The sequence below is a fragment of the Amblyraja radiata genome, chromosome 6 (genome assembly GCF_010909765.2).
Source record: "Amblyraja radiata isolate CabotCenter1 chromosome 6, sAmbRad1.1.pri, whole genome shotgun sequence".
In the NCBI taxonomy this organism is placed as follows: domain Eukaryota; kingdom Metazoa; phylum Chordata; class Chondrichthyes; order Rajiformes; family Rajidae; genus Amblyraja; species Amblyraja radiata.
Window position 1 is genome coordinate 7,338,396 of NC_045961.1, and position 21,914 is coordinate 7,360,309.

Below are 21,914 nucleotides of genomic sequence, written 5' to 3' on the forward strand. Positions count from 1 at the left end.
TTTGGAAAGCATTGCAAAATAATTTTTTCATGGCATTTTTCTTTCTCTAATTTAGTTTAGTTAATTGTCACGTGTACCGAGGTACAGTGAAAAGCTTTTGTTGCGTGCTATCCAGTCAGCGGAAAGACAATACATGATTACGATAGACTCATTTACAGCGGAATAAATGTTGCTGCAGGAATAGAGATTTAAAAGAGTGTAGCGATTGTAATATGAGATTGTTGATCTGCTTCTGTGCCTAGCGTGCACATCCTCGCCTGGGTTGGACATTCATCAGGGAGGGAGATATAATGTGTGTATAATGTTCACTGTTTTACACTTTCTAAAGGAAAGAAAAGATTGTAGTTTGGATGTAGAAAGTAACTCTCAAAGGGAGACCAAGAGATGCATTCTACGAGGAAACAAATTACCCTTCCAATGTTTTGTAGAATAAGCTTATTTCTTGTCTCTCAGTGTCAGTAACTCTCAGTGGAGTATGCATGCACTTAAGAAATGTAGCTGTATTGCCCTGTGTGCTTTATCGGATGGATTATTTCCTGTCCACACCTGCATGGATAAAAGGTCACCACTAGTGCGATACTATTAAGAATCAGTGGTACACGAATAAAATATTTTGTTTGACTGCATTTGAAGTACTGCCTGCAGTTCTGGTCGCCCCATTATAGAGAGGATGCGAGGCTTTGGAGGAGAGGTTTACCAGAATGCTGCCTAGATTAGAGCGTATTAGCTACAAGAGAAGATTAGACAGACTTGGATTGTTTTCTATGGAACAATGGTGGTTGAGGGGAGATCTGAGAGAAATGTATAACATTATGAGACACATAGGTAGGGTAGACAGTCAGAACATTTTTCCCCAGGGTGGAAATGTGAAAGAAGGCATAGCTTTGTCAGAAAGGCTTTTTCACTGTACCGCGGTACACGTAAAAATAAACAAAGCTAACTAAAGGGGGAGAGCTTAAAGGAGATGTTGTGGGAGGATGGTGGGTGCCTGGAACATGCTGCTAAGGGAGGAGATACGCTAGTGGTATTAAAGAGGCTTTTAGACAGGCACATGGATATGCAAGGAATGAAAGATCTGGATCATATGCGGATGATGAGATTAATTTATCTTGGCATCAGGTTCGGCACAGACACTGTGTGCCTATCCAAATGCTGGCAGACCCTCTCCTTACCAATCCCCTCCCGCAAATTTGGCACCTATGACGTGAGGCTCACCAGCCTGCAGTTCCCTGGCCTGTCCTTAAACAAAACTCTTACTAGACTCTGAAGTCGCTTAAATGAACACTTAAATCTAAGAGGTGCTCCAGTTACACTTTCAGACCAATCAAGTTCTCTTCCTCCCCCCCGAACAATTAAAGCTCCCCGCTGGACCATGGTGAAAATGGGGCCATTGAAAGGGTTCCCGAGAAGGAATGCTTTGTTATGCCGCTTCAGCACAAAGTTGTGACATAATAGAAATGCCAGAAAACAGTTTAAGGATAATGACCAGACACACACACAAACGGAAGGACACGCACACACACACACACAAAGGGACGGACACTCGCAAACATGGACGCACATACACAGTGGAATGGCAAGTAAAAAATTACTGCGATAAAATTAGAACAAACTGAAAGCAAACCAGTGGACTCTTCTGGTTCATTTCTTTCACATGCTGGCATATCACAGATGTATAGAGAAATAGATCAGGTAGTCTGAAGAAGGGTCTCCCCCGAAACATCATCCATTCCTTCTCTCCAGAGATGCTGCCTGTCCTGCTGAGTCACTCCAGTTATTTGTGTCTATCTGAGGTAGAAGTGGAGTCTCGCTCAGAGTTGGGGAATCGAGAACCAGAGGACATAGGTTTAAGGTGAAGGGAGAAAGATTGAATAGGAATCCGAGTGGTAACTTTGTCACAGAAAGGGTGGTGGGTGTATGGAACGAGCTGCCGGACGAGGTAGTTGAAGTAGGGACTATCACAACGTTTAAGAAACAGTTAGGCAGGTACGTGGATGGAACAGGTTTAGAGGGACATGGGCCAAACACAGGCAGGTGGGACTAATTGGCCAGTGTGGGTAAGTAGGGCAGAAGGGCCTCTTTCCATGCTGTGTGACTCAATGATTGGGCTCCTCGTTCAAAGGTTTGTCAGACTTCTGAAAGTTGTTCAAAAATACCCTAGCAGCTCGATTGGATATTACAATCCATATTCAGTACATAACTGCAGCACATTTCAATCCCCTAACCAGCCGCACACCAACCTCTCTGGCCTCACAGCCTTCCCCGCTGCCACGGTAAGTCCAAATGAACTGTAAGATCAACACTGCATCTTCTGCTTGTTCATTTTCCCCATCCCGCACCCCTCGCCACCAAGACTCATCACCCTTCCCCACCTGTTCCATCTACCATCTCCCACACACTCACCTACCTGGGTCTCTTCCTTGTTTCAACTTTCCGGTTCCCTTTGTCCCTCACCCCCCTCATTGAATTCTAGTCCAGCTCTGCTCTCTACCTCCCCACCGTACCATTTGCCGAATTCAACCCCCTCTCCCTCAATCTCAACATTTACATTGCCGCTTACCCACCCTGCCAGTTCCATCTGCCTAATACTATTATGTAGGAAGTCAAGTCAAGTCAAGTCAAGTCAAGTCAAGAGAGTTTATTGTCATGTGTCCCAGATAGGACAATGAAATTCTTGCTTGCTGCAGCACAACAGAATATAGTAGGCATAAATACAGAACAGATCAGTGTGTCCATATACCATAGAATATATATATACACACAGAAATAACCAGATGAAGTGTAATAGGCTGTTATAGATCAGTTTGTATGATGTTTGTATGAAGGAACTGCAGATGCTGGTTATACACTGGAGATCGGCACAAAACCCTCCAGCAACTCAGCGGGCCAGGCAGCAACTCTGCAGAGAAGGAATGGATGACGTTTCAGGTTGAGACCCTTCTTCAGACTAGTTCTATACCTCTCCCCCCAACTCTCTCCTCCTCCACCCTCCCTCCTCCCCCCCCGCCCAAAAATCTGTTTTGCACCCATCATCCTCAGTCTCAACATTGCCATGCACCCTCCACCAACCTGGCCCCTAAACTGGTTCCACCTGTCACGTACCAGCTCGTGCCTCACCCCTCCCTCTCAGTTGCTTCTCCTGGCAATCTTCCCTCAGCACTGTCAACCATCACTCAAGGTCTCAACCTGAAATGGCCAACCCTTTGCATCCACAGATGCTGGCCAACCCATTTAATGGAGTGAAGTTGAAGGAAACGATGGAGGAACCTTGAGTGCAAACAATCTACAGAATACGTTCGTCTGATCAGTCCTCTCTTGACACCTAAATGCTTTCAAGATTCAAGAGAGTTTATTGTCATGTGTCCCAGATAGGACAATGAAATTCTTGCTTTGCTTCAGCACAACATAATATAGAAGGCATGAATACAGAACAGATCAGTGTGTCCATATACCATTATATAAATATATACAGGTACATACATGAATAAATAAAACAGATAAAGTGCAAATAAACAGATAATGGGCTATTCATGTTCAGAATTTTGTTTGAGTTGAGTTCAATAGCCTGACGGCTGTGGGGAAGTAGCTATTCCTTAGCCTGGACGTTGCAGTCTTCAGGCTCCTGTACCTTCCACCTGAAGGTAGCGAGGAGATGAGTATGTGGCCAGGATGGTGTGGGTCTTTGATGATGCTGCCAGCCTTTATGAGGCAGCAACTGCGATAGATCCCCTCGATGGTAGGAAGGTCAGAGCCGATGGTGGATTGGGCAGTGTTTACAACCTTTTGTAGTCCCACAGTCACACAGGTCACATTCTACATGAACAATTCTCGCTTAAATATGAACTCCATCTAAATTGTTGGCCAAAGCAGCCAGAAAACATGGCTGGTAACCCCCCCAAATGTTCCTCGTCCTGTATTCCAACAGAGGTTGCAAAAGCAATGGAAAATTCAGAGCACAATGAATACCATTTAAAGATCTCACTAACCAGGCAGCTACTTGCTACTTTCACTATATCTGACCAAAAGCAATAGCCATACAATGGGGAGTTTAAATTCTAACAGATAATTTTTTGGAGATGCTGTCCAAAAATAAATAGAGGATATGAATTTCTTGTACTCAGCAGGAAGTTAAAAAATACATGCCTTTCACATTGAAGACGTCCAAATGCAACAAAAGTGGGAATTAGGCAATTTCTACAGAGTTATTTAATCATTCTGTCCATGTCACCTAAAATTCTTAAATTGGTGAGTCGATGGTGGAGAGAGTTAGCAGCTTCAAATTCCTGGGCATTAACATCTCAAGATGACCTTTCGTGGACCCAGCATGGAGATGGAATCACCAGCACTTCTACATTTTTAGATGTTTAAAGAGAGTCTTAGAATACTCTAACAAAGCCTCCACAGATGTTTTGTAGAAAGTATCCGGTTTCATTGCATTGTGGCCTGATACAGCAATTCCAGCGCTCAGGAACACAAGTGGCTGCAGAGAGCGGTGGGCTCAGCTCGGTCCATCACGGACACAGCCCTCCCACCATCAAAATCATCTACACCAGGTGCTGCCTCAAAAATGCGGCATCGATCATCTTTTCTCGCTGCTGCAGGATGTACAGAAGCCTGAGGTCCCACACCTCAAGGTTCACGAACAGTTACTTTCCTGCAACCATCAAGTCTTGAGCCGACCTGCACAACTCTGATCCTACCTCAACAACGACACACGACGGTCCACTTCTTGCACTACAATGGACTTGTTTTCTAGTTATATTTTTGCACTAAAGTCTCTTTTTTTTTTGCACAGTCTTGTACAGGGCCTTAGTGAGACCACACCTGGGGTATTGTGTGCAGTTTTGGTCCCCTAATATGAGGAAGGACATTCTTGCTATTGAGGGAGTGCAGCGTAGGTTTACAAGGTTAATTCCCGGGATGGCGGGACTGTCGTATGCTGAGAGAATGGAGCGGATGGGCATGTATACTCTGGAGTTTAGAAGGATGATAGGGAATCTTATTGAAACATATAAGATTATTAACGGTTTGGACATGCTAGAGGCAGGAAACATGTTCCCGATGTTGGGGGTGTCCAGAACTAGGGGCCACAGTTTAGGAATAGGGGGTAAGCCATTTAGAACAGAGACGAGGAAACACTTTTTTTCACAGAGTTGTGAGTCTGTGGGATTCTCTGCCTCAGAGGGCAGTGGAGGCCGGTTCTCTGGATACTTTCAAGAGAGAGCTAGATCGGGCTCTTGAAGATATCGGAGTCAGGGGATATGGGGAGAAGGCAGGAACGGGGTACTGAACATGTCCCACCTGCCTGCCTTTGGCCCATATATCCCACTAAACCTATCCTATTCAATACCTGTTTTAATGTATCTTAAACGTTGCGATAGTAACTATCTCAGTTATCCCTCAGGTTCGTATTAAATCTTTCCCCCTTCACCTTAAACCTGTGTCCTATGTTCTCGATTCCCCTACTCTAGCCAAGACTGTGTGATTACCCGATCTTTTCATCTCATCATTTTGTACACCGATCCCGAGGAATCAGTTTCCCAAGGGAAGTATTACAGAATCCATTGGAGAAGTGTGGCAATTAAATAAACACATAGGTGGTAACTGATATCCCTCTTAATGAATAAACAGCATGTCTAACTACCCTACCAACAACTAGAGACCAGTCCTGAGCTACTATCCTCGGACTATCTTTGATTGGGCTTTATCTTGCACTAAACGTTATTCACATTATTCCCTTTATCATGTATCTGTACACTGTGGATGGCTTGATTGTAATCATGTATTGTCTTTCTGCTGACTCGTTAGCATGCAACAAAAGCTTTTCACTGTACAGAATTGCTTTTTTTTTTTTTTTCCATTCACAGAAAGATTTTATATTTGATAAAGTTTATCACATCAGCTTTTGTGTCAGGGTGCCACAGGGCTAGACTGGGGAAAGGAATGAGACGGTGGCAAGGTGGGAAGTTATCTTTCTCTGAGCAAGTTTGCAACGTAGAAGGAATTGGCTCCGTTTAAAGAGCTTGTTCCCACCTCAGTGCTGCAACTCAGTGTGCGGTGAAAACCACTCGGCCTTCCATCATCCCGATAAAAATGAATTCCGTGTCGGCTCCCTTAACAAAAGGAATTCACTAATAATTCTGTTTTTCATTCCTCACCACAATAAAATAAACTTTCCCATGTCGAACAACTTGAAGCTTGGCCTTTCAGGGAGAGAGAGTGTTTGCTTTAGGATGGCCCCAATGTTAAAGGGGCATTGTGTACAAAGTCTGGCCTTGGTTTGAACTTGGCTAATTCATCACCTGGCATGTTTAATTGTTAGCATGCACTGTAGTTTTAAGCTGTAAGGAGGGATTTGCTGTAACAATGAATGTTTTTTAGCACAAAATAATATAAAATTGAGGAATACAGTTTCACGACCTGTTTAGTAGCAGGAAACGGATATTGGACCCGTTGAGCCTACCACTTAAGAAAACAAAATATCTCATTGAGAGGATTTTTGGATCTTCCCATTTTTGATGCATTAAGGTTTGCCACAAAGGATTTGTTTTGAGTCTCTAAATAAACAGTGCAAAAGGAGACTGCTGAGGCTCACAATAGTGGCACAGATCAATGGCTGAAAACATTGGGCAGGACAGGCAGAGCAGTCCAAACTTGCTGACGGGAGTGGGCTGATTCTTCCAACGTGCTCTCCAAGCCAAGACAGTCCTGCAGCTGATCAGCAAGGATCTGCAAGCACACGGCCTTCCCGTCAAACACACTTATCCATGAGCAAAAGACAAAGTGCTGGAGGAGCTCGGTAGGTCAGGCGGCATCTGTGGAGGGAAGTGGACAGTCCCCATTTTGTGTCCAGACCCTGCAAACAGCGAAAGGCATTATCTCCACTTCGGCACCATTGATGGAGTACACGTCAATAACTAGCCCCTTCATGTGGCCGACGTTGGAGGAGTTACTAGCCTAGTGTTAGAGATATAGAGTTGAAACAAGCTCTTCTCTGTCCAAATATCTAAACTGCCTATCCAAATGTCTCTTAAATAATACCAATGTATCTGCCTCCACTGCCACCCCTGGCAGCGCGTTCCAGACACCCACCACCCTATGTAAAAGGTGTGCCCCACACAACTCCTTTAAACTTTGCTCATCTCACCTTACCGCTACTCCATCTAGCTGTTGATATTTCCATCCTGGGACAAAGTTTCTGACTATCTACCCGATATATGCCTCTCACAACTTCATATACTTCGACCAGGTCTCCCCTCAACCTCTGGAGTTCCCAAGAAAACAATCTAACTCTGTCAAACTTCTTGTAGAAAATACCCTCTACTCTAATTCAGCCTCTAATTTCTGCTAAACCACCTATCCACCCTCTCCAAAGCCTCCACATTCTTCCTGTGATGGGGTGACAAGAACTGCATGCAATACTCCAAATGCAGACTGACCAAAGTCCTATAAAATTGCATCATGACTTCCTGACGCTTACACTTTCTGGCTTGACCAATGAAGGCAAGCATGCTATGCCTTCTTTACCACTCCGTCTACTTGTGTCGTCACTCTCAGGGAGCTATGGACTTACAACCCAAATTAAACTCTGTCAGATTAAGAGATCCGCTATCCAGAACATTTCATAGCATTAACTGGTTTGAGGACGTCTAACCTCATTTTGCTCGGATCATTCACTGGAATGTGGCCTACTTTCATACAATCAAGATATGGATGTATGATGGGAAGTCTAACTACTAATTTATTTTTCTTTATTTATACATTTGCATTTTAGAATCACGATACTCCAAAACAATTCCATACCTTTCCCAACCTCTCTAAGGTCAACGGTTCAAAACCTTTTCAGAAAAAACTATTTTTTGTTTTTTAAAGTTTTAGAGATACAGCGCGGAAATGCGTCCGCACCGACCAGCGATCCCCGCATATTAACACTACCCTATACAAACAAGGAACAATTTACATTTATACTGAACCAATTAACCTACCAACCTGTACATCTTTGGAGTGCGAGAAGAAACCAAAGATTTCGGAGAAAACCCACGTGGTCATGGGAAGAACGTAAAACTCCGTACAGACAGCAATCTGTAGTCGGGATCGAACCCGCGTCTCTGGTGCTGAAAGCTCTGTAAGGCAGCAATTCTACCGCTGCGTCATCATGCCGCCGAATACTCACACTAATCACTGATGCTGATTGTTCATTGCAACCATGTTCCATCGTACCACAATCCCTTTCCATTATGAAGCAGTCAAATTATGAAAGAATCCCTGATTTAGAAATCTCAATCAATCCTTCTCTCTTCATTCCTTCAAACTACTCGCTGGAATGTTCTGGTATTGCCATTCTAAATCCTCATCACCGGTGAGATGGCCTCTCATCATCGTGATGGCAAGGGTAATTGGTAGCAGCGGACAGTTGAAGGGCCTCAACCCAAAATGTTGTCTGTCCATTCCCTCCACAGTGCTGCCTGCCCTGCTGAATTATTCCCACACTGCGTTTTGTTCAGGATTCAGCACCTGCAACTCCTTGCGCCAACAAATGTTATCGTCTGCGTGTGTTTGAAAGCTTCTTCTATGTCTTACTAAATGATCCTCAGTCCATTTCATCAAAGGTACACAAAAATGCTGGAGAAACTCAGCAGGTGCAGCAGCATCTATGGAGCAAAGGAAATAGGCAACGATTCGGGCCGAAACCCTTCTTCATCAACCTGCCTTCTAACTGGCCTGATGATGGAGTCTCTGAGATTAGAAAGCTAGTACTTGCTACGATGAACAGAGAACAGTAAAACACAGGAGCAGTCCCTTCGTCCCACAATGCCAAGTTAAAGTAATCTCATCGCCCTGCACGTAATCCCCACGTCTATCCTGCATATCCACGTCTATCCAAAAAGCCTGTAAAATGTTACCATCATCTCTGCCTCCACCACCACCTCTGCTGGCTCATTCCACGCACACACCACTCTGCGTTAAAAAAACACATCTTTAATTTTGTTTCGAGATACAGCGTTTAGAGATCACCGAGTCCAGGCTAACCAACAATCACCCATACATTAGTTCTAGCCTACACACTAGAGACAATACACAGAGGCCAATTAACCAACAAACCCCGCACGTCTTTGAGGTGTGGGAGGAAACTGGAGCACGAGGAGGTGACCCACGCGGCCACAGGGAGAACGTACAAACTCCATACAGACAGCACCTATGGTCAGGTTTGAACCCGGCCGGGTCTCTGGTGCCATAAGGCAGCAACTATACCGCCGCGATGGCCTGATGTGCTACTGTGCTGTTTGACCCTTTGCTTAAAGCAGAGTCCAATTCCGTAAACTCCATCTTTAATAAATCAATGTAGCACTGACCTACAATACACTCTGATCCGTGATTGAAATACATGATTCGACAGGTCAGCAGACAGCAGAGGATCCTTCCATGAGGATTAGCTGAAATCAAGACATTAGGTATGTGTATGTGTTGGTAGCTCACTGGCACTGCACCATTATACCATGCAAGATAATCCTCCAGGCTGCAATAAAAGTGTCTTGAAAACTATAAACACCAGCAAGTTACAACTTGGGAGTTTCTTTACTTCACTTTCCTCCTTTAAATTAAAAAAGAAATGGATAGAACCGTATGGCCTTTAATAGGAAACAAATGTTCCTTTGGGGCAACAGTGTTTACAAAAATTATGGTTTGATATTTTATGGATCCTTAGTCACATCATCCTGCTCCTCCACTATATTGCTGCTGTGCCTGTTATTTATTATCAGAAAATAACAATGAATCATTGTCATATTTACATTTTTTCAGATACAGATGAAATGAACTTCAAATGTAGAACAGCTTTTGTGGTGTGTTGCTCTTATTGAATGGAATTGTAAAGATGCAGTAAGAACACAGGCCCTTCGGCCCACTAAGTCCACTCCAACTCGACCCACTAGTTCTATGTTATCCCACTTTTATGATCATATGTGATAAGCAGAATTAGGCCATTCAGCCAATCAAGTCTCCTCCGCCATTCAATCATGGCTGATCTATCTCTCCCTCCCAATCCCATTCTGCTGCCTTCTCCCATAACCCCTGACACCCATACTAATCAAGAATCTATCTACCGTATTTCCCGGCAATGAAGACACACTCCCAGTAGCTACCCCCAACCACCACCTCCACCGGTTGCACCTGTGCCGAAGGACACCGTGGCTGGCAGGCAGGATGGCAGAAGGCGCTGAGGTGGTAGCCGGTTCTGCTGTCTGATCCAGGCAGCCGCTCGCAGCCACCCGAGCTACAGCGCGAGTTGCTGGCATGATTCCCGACCCCCTCCTTCCCCAACGCTCCTGCCCTCCCCGCAACTTTACGCCTGGCAGCCCAGCCAAGTTTGCCACTTCGTGCTGACCCGGGCCAGACTCCCCACACGCTGTGAAAGGAACTCTCCCCCCCCCCCCAGCAGCGCTGTCCTTTTATATCAGCTGCCAGCAATGAGGGATAGACTTGACTATCCCTCAGTACAGCAACATCTACCTTTCTTGGCTAACAATCTAACCTTCCGCCTCCAAGATACAGGTAAATTTTCGGGCCTTATTTTAGGGTAAAAAATAGCGTCTTCATTGCTGGGAAATACGGTACCTCTGCCTTGAAAATATCCATTGACTTGGCCTCCACAGCACCTGTAGCAAAGCCTTCCACAGATTCCTTTGACTAAAGAAATTCCTTCTCATCTTCCTAAAAGAACGTCTTTTAATTCTGAGGCTATCTCCCACTGGTGGATCTACTGCCTACACAGCAGGGGCAGATTTATAGATGGCCAATGAACCAAAAAGCCCACACATCTTTGAAATGTGGAAGGAAACCGGAGCACCCGGAGGCCTTCATAACGAGAGGAGTTTAGTATAGGAGCAAAGAGATCTTTCAGCAGTTATACAGCACCCTGGTGAGACCACACCTGGAGTATTGTGTGCAGTTTTGGTCTCCTAATTTGAGGAAGGACATTCTTGCTATTGACGGAGTGCAGCGTCACGAGATTACTTCCCGGGATGGCGGGACTGTCATATGATAAAAGAATGGAGTGGCTGGGCTTGTATTCACTGGAATTTAGAAGGATGAGAGGGAATCTTATAGAAACATAAAAAGTTAGTAAGGGATTGGACACGCTAGATGCAGGAAACATGTTCCCGATGTGTTTAAGAAGGAACTGCAGATGCTGGAAGATCGAAGGTACACAAAAATGCTGGAGAAACTCAGCGGGTGCAGCAGCATCTATGGAGCGAAAGAAATAGGCAACGTTTCGGGCCAAAACCCTTCCGATGTTCGGGGAGTCCAGAACCAGGGGTCACTGTTTAAGAATAAGGGGTAGGCCATTTAGAACTGAGATGAGGAAAAACTTTTTCATACAGAGAGTTGTGAATTTGTGGAATTCTCTGCTTCAGAGGGCAGTGGAGGCCGATTCACTGGATGCATTCAAAAGAGAGTTAAGGGCCTGTCCCACTTTCCCAAGTTACTCACGAATTCTCCCGAGTTTTCCCCTTGATTCAAACTCGGAGAATTACGGTAATAGCCAGCTATAGGTACTCAGGACGTTTTTTTTACTCGTGGACATTTTTCAACATGCTGAAAAAACGTCCCGACTTACCTGATGCCCCGAGTACCTACGCCTGGCATTACGAGCCGCTATGAAACATCTACGGACGCCTACAGACTCCTACTGACATTCTCCGAGTTTGAATCAAGGGGAAAACTCTGGAAACTTCATGAGTAACTCGGGAAAGTGGGATAGGGGCTTAAGATACTCTTAGGGCTAGCGGAATGAAGGGGTTTGGGGAGAAGGCAGGAACGGGGTACTGATTGTGGATGATCAGCCATGATCACGTTTCATGGCGATGCTGGCTTGAAGGGCCAGCACCTATTGTCTATGCACTACGTGGTCATGGGGAAAAAAGTGCAAACTTCACGCAGACAGCAACCAAGGTCAGTCATGAACTCGGATCTCCGTTGCTGCATGGCAGCAGCTCCACCTGCTGCGGCCCTGTGCAGTCTCTACCATCTCCTCCTCATTTGAAGCAGATTTTTAATATTTCGTGAGGTAAATCAAAATGGCAACAATTCAACGAAAGGAACAAAATTTCTCAACATCTGGCCGTGCTTAGACTTTAAAAAGCAGTGCATATTGGCACTGAGGGTAAAAAATAATTCCATCACCCAACACCAGCCATCCATCAACATGACAAATAGAAAGAAACAAGCAGCAAAAAAATAAGTGGTTGTTGCTTACATCAGAGAAATGATTTGGAAAATTTTCATGGAGAAAACCAACTGGTTTATGATGCCCTTCAGTGAAGAAAACATTGCTCCAGCATCTGCAGTTTATTGTGTCTCCTTGTGCCTTTTTACTCAGTCTGGTCTATACACAATCCAGCTCATATGTTAAACCTCCCTCTCTCCTAACTTCCCACTGAAATAGCCCAGCATCTCAAGTTATACTGCTTAGGAATAAGCAATAAATATCGAATTTAGTAGTGCCAGCCACATTTAAATAATGAACAATTTAGAAGAACAACAAAAAAATGGAGGTCACTTCTTGCACTGTTTAATGAGATCAATCCTTTAGTTTGAAGAAGTGTCTTGACAGGCAGCTCTCCAGAGATGCTGCCTGTCCCGCTGAATTACTCCAGCATTTTGTGTCTGTAATACTTTAGTTTAGTTTATTGTCACCTGTCCCAAGGTTTATAATGTTTAACGAGGGTAGACAAAAATGCTGGAGAAACTCAGCGGGTGAGGCAGCATCTATGGAGCGAAGGAATAGGCAACTTTTCTGGTCGAAACCCTTCTTCAGTCTGAAGAAGGGTCTCGACCTGAAACATCACCTATTCCTTCGCTCCATAGATGCTGCCTCACTCGCTGAGTTTCTCCAGCATTTTTGTCTACCTACGATTTTGCCAGCATCTGCAGTTCTTTCTTAAACATGTTGTTTCAAGATGTTGTTTCATTGTTTGTATCACTTCGTTATCACCTCTTCAGCTGCCAACATTGAACCATTGTGGGCTCCACCCTTCCTGAGTCATTGGTGAGAGCTCTGATTTGTTCTGTACCGTTTCATACCTATAGCTTCCCTCTTCTCTCTCAGTTTGAGGAAGGGTCTCGACCCAAAATGTCACCTATTTCTTTTCTCCAAAGATGCTGCCTGACCCGTTGAGTTACTCCAGCATTTTGTATCTGCACTCAATACCCTTATCGATCAAGGCAAAAGTCTTCTTCATCTCCCTGTAACACCATAACACCAATTTCAGGATATTAAGAACATGTATTTAATGCTCCTCCCTGTTCCACACCACTCTCAATGACTCTACCATTCTCTGTGAAAGTCCTACTCTGGTTTAATTTCCAAAATGCAACTCTTATCTGAATTAAACTCCATTACACAGAATGGGAAGGAGTCCCGTCCTGAGACCACCTACCTATGGTGCCTGACCCAATGAGTTACTCCAGCTTTGTGTCTTTCTATCTGCCATTCCTCGTCACACTTAAGCTGCTGATCAATTCTTCATAACCCTCTTAACTGGCATAGCACCTATTTTAGTGTCATCTGCATACTTACCTGCACATTTAGATTGCGAATATAGATGCATTATTAAAGACGTGGATAGGTTTTTCTCAGCACTGAGGGGGTAATATTGTACTTTCTTCAAACAGAGACCTTCACATAATCCTTGCAGATACAATACAATAAAAATTGAAACAAAGAAAATCGGTGTAGGAGTAGGCCATTCGGCCCTTCGAGCCAGCACCGCCATTCAATATGATCATGGCTGGTCATTCAAAATCAGTACCCCGTTCCTGCTTTCTCATTCGACATCTGCTTCCGATGGAAGCATTTTGCAAAATAATGTGAAATCTTCAACTCTTGGGAATCTTCAGCCAATGTGAAGGTGGAATCGAGAACCTCATGCAAACATGGAAGCCCCGAATAAATGGCAGAATGAGTGCACCAGCTCACAAACAAGCCACCCAACCTGCTTGCCCCATCAGACTGCTCCTGCCATCTGCAAAAGGGTGTGCCTGGGTTTACACTGGAGTCGGACAGCTCAGCATCGATAAAACTGAAACGGAAGCAAATCCTCCTCGATCTCGATGCTGTCTAATGATAACAAGATGGCATGATATTCCAGACACAGTTTCACACGGGATCTACATAATTGGAGCAAGACATCTTTCATTTTGTGGTGAAGTTTTCTTAGATACAAAGCTGACATATATTAGCTATAAGGGGAGGTTGGACAAACTTGGATTGTTTGCTCTGGGGTATCAAAGGCTGACGGGAGATCTGAGAGACGAATATAAAATGACGAGAGGGATAGATAGGTTATACAGTCAGAACCTTTTTCCCCCCAGGGTGGAAATGTCAAAGACTAGAGGGCACAGCTTTAAGATGAAAGGGGCAAGTTTAAAGGAGATGCGCAGGGCAATTTTCTTTTTAAACACAGTTACCTGGAATTCGCTGCCAGGGGTGGTGGTGGTGGAAGCAGATATGATAGTGGTGTTTAAGAGACTTTTGGATGAGCATATGTGCATGCAAGGAATGGAGAGATCGGAATCATGTACAGGCGGGTATCATGTTCCGCACAGACTCGATGGGCTGAAGTGCCTGTTCCTGTGCTATACTTTTCTATGCTCTATACTGCACTGCCTTCCTAAATACATGCTGTATCTGCAACTTATGTTTGCGATTTGTATTTAAGGATGCCAGGTTTTACTCAACAACACCTTTCAGTCTCTCAAGATTTAAAAGGAAGATCCAACTTAATTCCGTCTGCCAAATTCTTATTCAAGTTATTGGAAGGGGACTTCATGCAAAAAGTTCTTAACTTAGACAGCTTATTTACTCTTAGTAGAAGGTAAAGTAAATGTGATTTTTTTCTCACTCTGCATTACAAAGTTAAAAATAACCAATTCAGTTTAAATTAATTTTAGTTTTTATTAAAAGCACAATGCCTTTCATCTCACAAAATAAACATTGTATATCAATTCCCTCAACCAAATGCATAAATCTGCTTTTCTGAGGATTCTCAGCACACTGTGAAATACCATCAAATCACAGGAATATTTTTAAATATACAAAAAACAACCCAAACAAATTTTGTATTTCAAAGGAATATTGTACCAAGTATTCAGTAATAAACAAATTGCTGGAAGAACTCAGCAGGTCAGGCAGCACCAATGGAGGGAAGAAGATCGGTTCTGGTTTGAACAGCTAAAGTAGAAGGTACTGCCGAATATTCTTTTACTCTGGTTGTATACGTGATATTCACCTTCAAGTATGGCACGATGGTGCAGTGGTAGAGTTGCTGCCTTACAGCACCCTAACAGAGACCAGACTATGGGTGCTGTCTGTATAGAGTTTACACGCTCTCCCTGTGACCGCGTGGGTTTTCTCCGGGTGCTCCGGTTTCCTCCCACACTCCAAAGATGTAGTTTGTACGTTAATTGCCTTCAGTGAAAATTGGAAATTGTTCCTCGTGTGTAGGATAGTGCTGGTGTACGGGAATTGCTGGTTGATGTGGACTCGGTGGGTTGAAGGGCCTGTTTCTACGCTGTGTCTCTAAACTAAACTAAAGTATTGAGACAATTGCCCCATTAACAATCCAAAAATCGCTAACTCAATGTGCAGCAAAGTATTCCAAACGTGGGAAAATAAACCACTGCAAAAAGCATTTTAACATAACCACTCTCCTCGTTAAATAGTAAATTTGTGTCCAGGTCACAACCTCCCTGACTGTAAGAAATAGCCCAGCACACTATAAAAACAATGTATAATTTTAAAATGTCTATTCATTTGTCTCCACATTGGCCATTTCAGTGGATTTACTCTCAATGTTATGTCTCTATTTACCACAGTACCATTTCTCTCTGGCAAATCAAATCTTTCTGGCTTTAATGTTTAATATTTATTACTGCAGTACTTTTGATGCCAAAACAGCACAAAGTATCCTATGTGCAGTCTTCCCTTACAGAGGTTCAAAGGAAACACAATGAATGATCATGATACCAATTAATGAGGAAACAAATACAGATATTAAAATGTTGAGAGGAATATGTAATAGTACATTTAATCTGCTCATTTAGTCATTGATTAGGAATGACATGCAAGCAAATGAATAGTTTTGCTCAGCACAGAGAGGTGGTAAAGAAACTTATTTAAATAGACATTGGCAGTAAAATAGTGACATAAGAATGAACAGATGCTGGAAGTTTGAATGAAACACAAGCGCTGGAAGAACTCTAAAGCGCTGGAAGATACTGCCTGATCTGCTGAATTAGGTATTTTTGCATGAAATCTTGGCAATACATTTTTTTGTAGACAAAAGGGTGCCAGTACACATAACAGTGGCTGCTGTACATGAATCTAGTTAGAGTCATACAGCATGGAAACAGGCCCATCGCCTAACCCGTCCGTGCCAACCAAGCTACACCATCTAAGCTAATCCCATTTGCCTGCAATTGGTCCATATCCCTCTAAACGTTACCAATCCATTCACCTGTCTAAGTGTATTTTACATGTTACTGTAAATGAATCAGCTACCTGCACTGGCAGCTCTTTCCATATACACCCTCCTCTGTGGAAAAAGTTTCTCCTCAGGCTCCTATTGAATCTTTCCCCTCTCACCTTAAACCTATGTCTTCCATTTCTTGATTTCCCCGACATGGGGTAAAAGGCTCTATGCATGAGTTTTTTAACTTTTTGAAAAAAGTTGACGGTTTGTGTAATCACAAAAAAAGTACTGTATGCTGGCATAGTTTCGACAGAATATAGAAAGCATTTTATTGAGATGCATCACACCATGGTCTGGGAACAGCCCCATTCAAGACCGCAAGAAATTGCAGAGTCGTGCACGCAGCCCAGACCATCACACAAACCAACCTCCTTTTCCATTGATTCCAGTTACACTTCATGCTGCCTCGGCAAGGCCAGCAGCATAATCAAGGAGCAGTCTCACCCCAGTCACTCCTTCTTCTCCCCTTTCCCATAGGGCAAGTGGTACAGAAGTGTGAAAATGCACACTTCCACATTCAGGGACGGTTTCTTCCAAGCTGTTATCAGGCAACTGAACCGTCCTCTCACCAACTAGAGAGCGGTGTTAACCTACCATCTACCTTATTGGCAATCCTCGGACTAAGGACATTGCTAGACTTTAAGTTGCTTTAAACGTTATTCCCTTTATCATATATCTGCACACAGTGGATGGCTCGATTGTAATCATGTATAGTCTTACCGCTGACTGGTTACCACGCAACAGAGCTTTTTCACTGTACCTTGGTACACGTGATAATAAACTAAACTAAACAAATGCAACAAATGAATAAAACCCATTCATCTTCCATCCCTGTTGGAACATTTGAAACACATGAAATCGCTGATAAGCCTTGTCAAGTTTAACACTGGAAGTTCCACAAGTTGAAGTATAATCGCTGGTAGAAATAAGCTTCCAAAAATTGTGCATCTCTGATAGTGATTGTTAAATGGTGCAGGAACAAAGTAAAACCTGCCAAACTTTGCACTGTTCGAGCAACAATTTCATGTTTTCAGACTTTGCCGCTGACCATTAGCGCCAGAGACTCAGGTTCAATCCTGACCTCGGCTGCAGTCTGACTTGAATTTGCATGTTCTCCTCCCTGTGACCGTGTGGGTTTCCTCCCACATCATAAAGACATGCGGTAAGGTAGGTTAATTGGCCCTCTGTAAATTGTGTGGGGAGTGGAACTAGTGTGAACGGGGGGAAATCAATGGTAGGTGTGGACTTCTCTGCTTCCATGCTGTATCTCCAGAACTAAAACATGAACACTGTAGCCCAGTGTGGAGATTAAAAGCACCATTTAGATGTACAGCGTGGATACCTGGCAGTGATTAGATGGGTGTCCCATAATTGAGGTCAAGATCGTGCAGTTTATAACTGCTTTAACCTAGAGATCAGATTGCAACCTTGTGCTTAATCCTAGCACGGACTATTTAAAATTATTAATGTGCTCTGCTTTTGTTTTCTGTTTTTAATTATTTTCCGCTGCTGGCGCTTTTTGTTACCCTTGATGTGAGAGGACATTCATGCATTAATTTAAGACATTTCTTGCCACAGTTTGGACAAACAAAATAATCTGTAAATCATTATCTAGAAATTCAATGCCTTCTTGCATGTGCTGACTGATAATTCCAGGACCACTGATAACCTCAAGAAATAGATTAAGCTACCTAACCAGTTATTTAAAAAAGAAAAATACCTCAATTTTAAAATTTACTCTTTTCTTCATTTTGGCTAGAAATTTACTTTGCTTGCACTAAAGTGAAATTATTCAGCTGCACGACGAATACTTCAGATATTCGTTGGCAAACAATTAATTTCCTAACACTTCCCAATCAAAGTCAGATGTCACTTGCTCAGTTTAAAACAAAAGGAAAACAGACCATAAATCAAATCACTGTTGCCAGAGCATTGCCTTATCTTCTCGGCCCTACGCAAGTTTATAACTTTGTAAACTAAATGAGTGCGTTAATGTCAATTTGACTGCACGTGCCAAACTTACATCATATTACCCTTTGCTATTTTGGAGCTATTAAAGCATTTATCCTCAATACAACAGCGTAATAAAACATTTTATAATCCAGCGCACGATAATAACTGGATTCAGCTGGTCCCTATCGTGCAGGATACATCTGTTTTGCATCCTTCCTGCTTATTTGTGGCGATTCATGTATATGGCATGTGCAGAACACACATTCCCAAATTTAAGAACAATTTGGTTTCTGAAACCAAGTGGTTTTATTTCTTATTTTCAATGACAAGTTTCTACAGGTGCAGATCTGTCTCCTGGTATGTGCAAACTTGAATAGTCTATTTAAAGGCATGCAAGAAATAATTCTGAAATAAATTGATTACAAGGGAGTAATAAGGAGAGAGATTGATGCTCTGCAATGCCGAGAACTATATTCTGCACTGTATCTTTCACTTAGATCTAACTATTGTATTTGAGTTTGACTTGATTGTATTTATGTATGGTATATCTACTCTGTTCAGGTAGTAGTGCTAAACAAAGCTTTTCACTGTATCTCGGTACATTTTAGAGACATTGGAAAGTCTTTACAGAGATACAGCCCGGGAACAAGCCCTTCGGCCCACCGAATAGGTGCCAACCAGCAATCACTCCGTACACTAACACTATCCTACACACTAGGGACAAATAACTTTTTTTTTCTCTCCGAAGCCAATTAACCTACTAACCTGTGTATCTTGGAGTGTGGGAGGAAACCTTCACTACACTGCACCTCCTGCTTCGATTCTAAACAGCACCATAATGGACCCAATTCAATCAATTTGAACCTAAAGACCTTGTACAATACCTTCTTCTGCATTTTATAGACAACTGGTCCATCCACTGAGCATTTGATTGCAAGTTGCCCTACTGTTCGTCATTTTGACTTCCCTTGCCATTCCCAAAACAATCATCACTGGAATAATTGGAAATGACAACGTATTTGGATGATTTCAACAGAATTGGATGGAGTGTTGGAAAAATGGCTCATCTAAAACAAAGGGGAACAGGTGGCTAACCACGGCTGAGGCTAATTATTGAGGATTGACACATTGTGGCTACAAATTGGTATCTGACTCAACAGGGTAAGAGTGGATGCAACCACAATGTGTTTTCAAAAGTCATTTGTACAAGAATATTACATTTACAAACTAGAGCCACAATATGGTTTGGTTTCAGAGAATCTTCAAGGATCACCGTCACCAGTAATTAAAATACTAAAGAGATGACCATATAACCAATATATAGATTACCATATATCCGTCTGACGAAGGGTCTCGACCCGAAACGTCACCCATTCCTTCGCTCCATAGATGCTGCCTCACCCGCTGAGTTTCTCCAGCATTTTTGTCTCCCATATAACCAACCCTAGCTTTGAAGACACTCTCATTATTAGAAAAAAAAGGATATTTGAGTGCTCACTAAAACAAAATGCTGCACAATTTGGGTTCTATGCCAAATAAGTGCAGAAAGCTTCAGCATTTGGTGAGGTCTCCTGACTGCTTCTTGCCGTGGCATTACTAATAGGCAGAGAGAGCTGGAACACAATGTACTTAGCGCGTGCTGAGAATAACACTGAGCATTAGATTGCAATCCCATTGTTTGCAACTTCTGGAGAAATAACAAATTGATCAGAAAGAAACCAAGTGAGCATATATTGTAAAACAAAATGCAAGTGCATGTTAAAATAACATCATTTTGGTATTGGAGACACAGCATGGAAACAGGCCCTTTGGCCCACCGCGTCCATGCCGACCATCAAAAACCTGGCAAAAACTGGAAAGTAGATTATTATCTGAATGGTGGCCGATTATGAAAAGGGGAGATGCAACGAGACCTGGGTGTCATGGTACACCAGTTATTAAAAGTAGGCATGCAGGTGCAGTAGGCAGTGAAGAAAGCGAATGGTATGTTAGCATTCATAGCAAAAGGATTTGAGTATAAGAGCAGGGAGGTTCTACTGCAGTTGTACAGGGTCTTGGTGAGACCACACCTGGAGTATTGCGTACAGTTTTGGTCTCCTAATCTGAGGAAAGATATTCTTGCCATAGAGGGAATACAGAGAAGGTTCACCAGACTGATTCCTGGGATGTCAGGACTTTCATATGAAGAAAGACTGGATAGACTCGGCTTGTACTCGCTAGAATTTAGAAGATTGAGGGGGGATCTTATAGAAACTTACAAAATTCTTAAGGGGTTGGACAGGCTAGATGCAGGAAGATTGTTCCCGATGTTGGGGAAGTCCAGAACAAGGGGTCACAGTTTAAGGATAAGGGGGAAATCTTTTAGGACCGAGATGAGAAAAACATTTTTCACACAGAGAGTGGTGAATCTCTGGAATTCTCTCCCGCAGAAGGTAGTTGAGGCCAGTTCATTGGCTATATTTAAGAGGGAGTTAGATGTGGCCCTTGTGGCTACAGGGATCAGGGGGTATGGAGAGAAGGCAGGTACAGGATACTGAGTTGGATGATCATATTGAATGGCGGTGCAGGCTCGAAGGGCCGAATGGCCTACTCCTGCACCTATTTTCTATGTTTCTATCCATCTCCTATCTACACTACTTCTATGATTTCACACTTTTGCATTCACTGACTAGTTACCAGGGGCCAAATTCACGCACCTTTGTGATGTGGGAGGACACAAAAACACCCAGAAGAGACCCACATGGTCTCAGGGAGAAAATGCAAACTCCACACAGACAGCATTCGAGGTCAGGGTCAAACCTGGGTCTCTGGCACTGGGGGGGGGGCAACAGTTTTAGTAGCTGCGCCATTAATTATCGTGGCCAAAAGTCCTTTATATACACAAGTATTTATGGTTCTTACATAAATAAATGAGGTAAATTTGTTATCCTCAAAACTATCAATCAATCAATAAATCAATCAGTTGTATTCACCACATACACAATAAAGTGCAGTGAAATGAACTTGCCAGCAGCGGTACAACAAAAAAGAACACACAATACACAATAAAAATTGACCACAGCATTCATCACTGTGGTGGAAGGCACAAAGGTACAGTCAGTCCTCCTCCATTGTTCCCCCGTGGTCAGGGCCATAAATCTCTGCAGTCATTGCTGTGGGCGGCCAGATGTACAGGCCCTCTCGTCTGAAAGGTAAGTCCCGAATTGGTGTTTTCCTACTGGAGACCGCGGCTTCAAGGTTACGTAGGCCACAGGCCAGCGGTCGGAGCTCTTTTCCAGGGATCCCCGACGAGGGATCCCGCTCCAGATGGTATGTCCGTAATTCCCTGCCACGACGCGGTTCGAAGCTCCGCAGTCCGTGGCTTCAAGATGTTGAAGGCCGCGGGCCTGCGGGTCGGTGATCTTCTTCTCCGGGGATCCCCAGTCAGGG

At 43.4% G+C, this 21,914-nt stretch overlaps 1 protein-coding gene across 1 annotated transcript in view; it reads right to left on the reverse strand.

Annotated features, from left to right (window-relative positions):
* Positions 1–21,914, reverse strand: part of uvrag (UV radiation resistance associated) — a 270,572-nt gene that overhangs the window by 78,694 nt on the left and 169,964 nt on the right. The gene's annotated exons all lie outside the window — the stretch shown is intronic.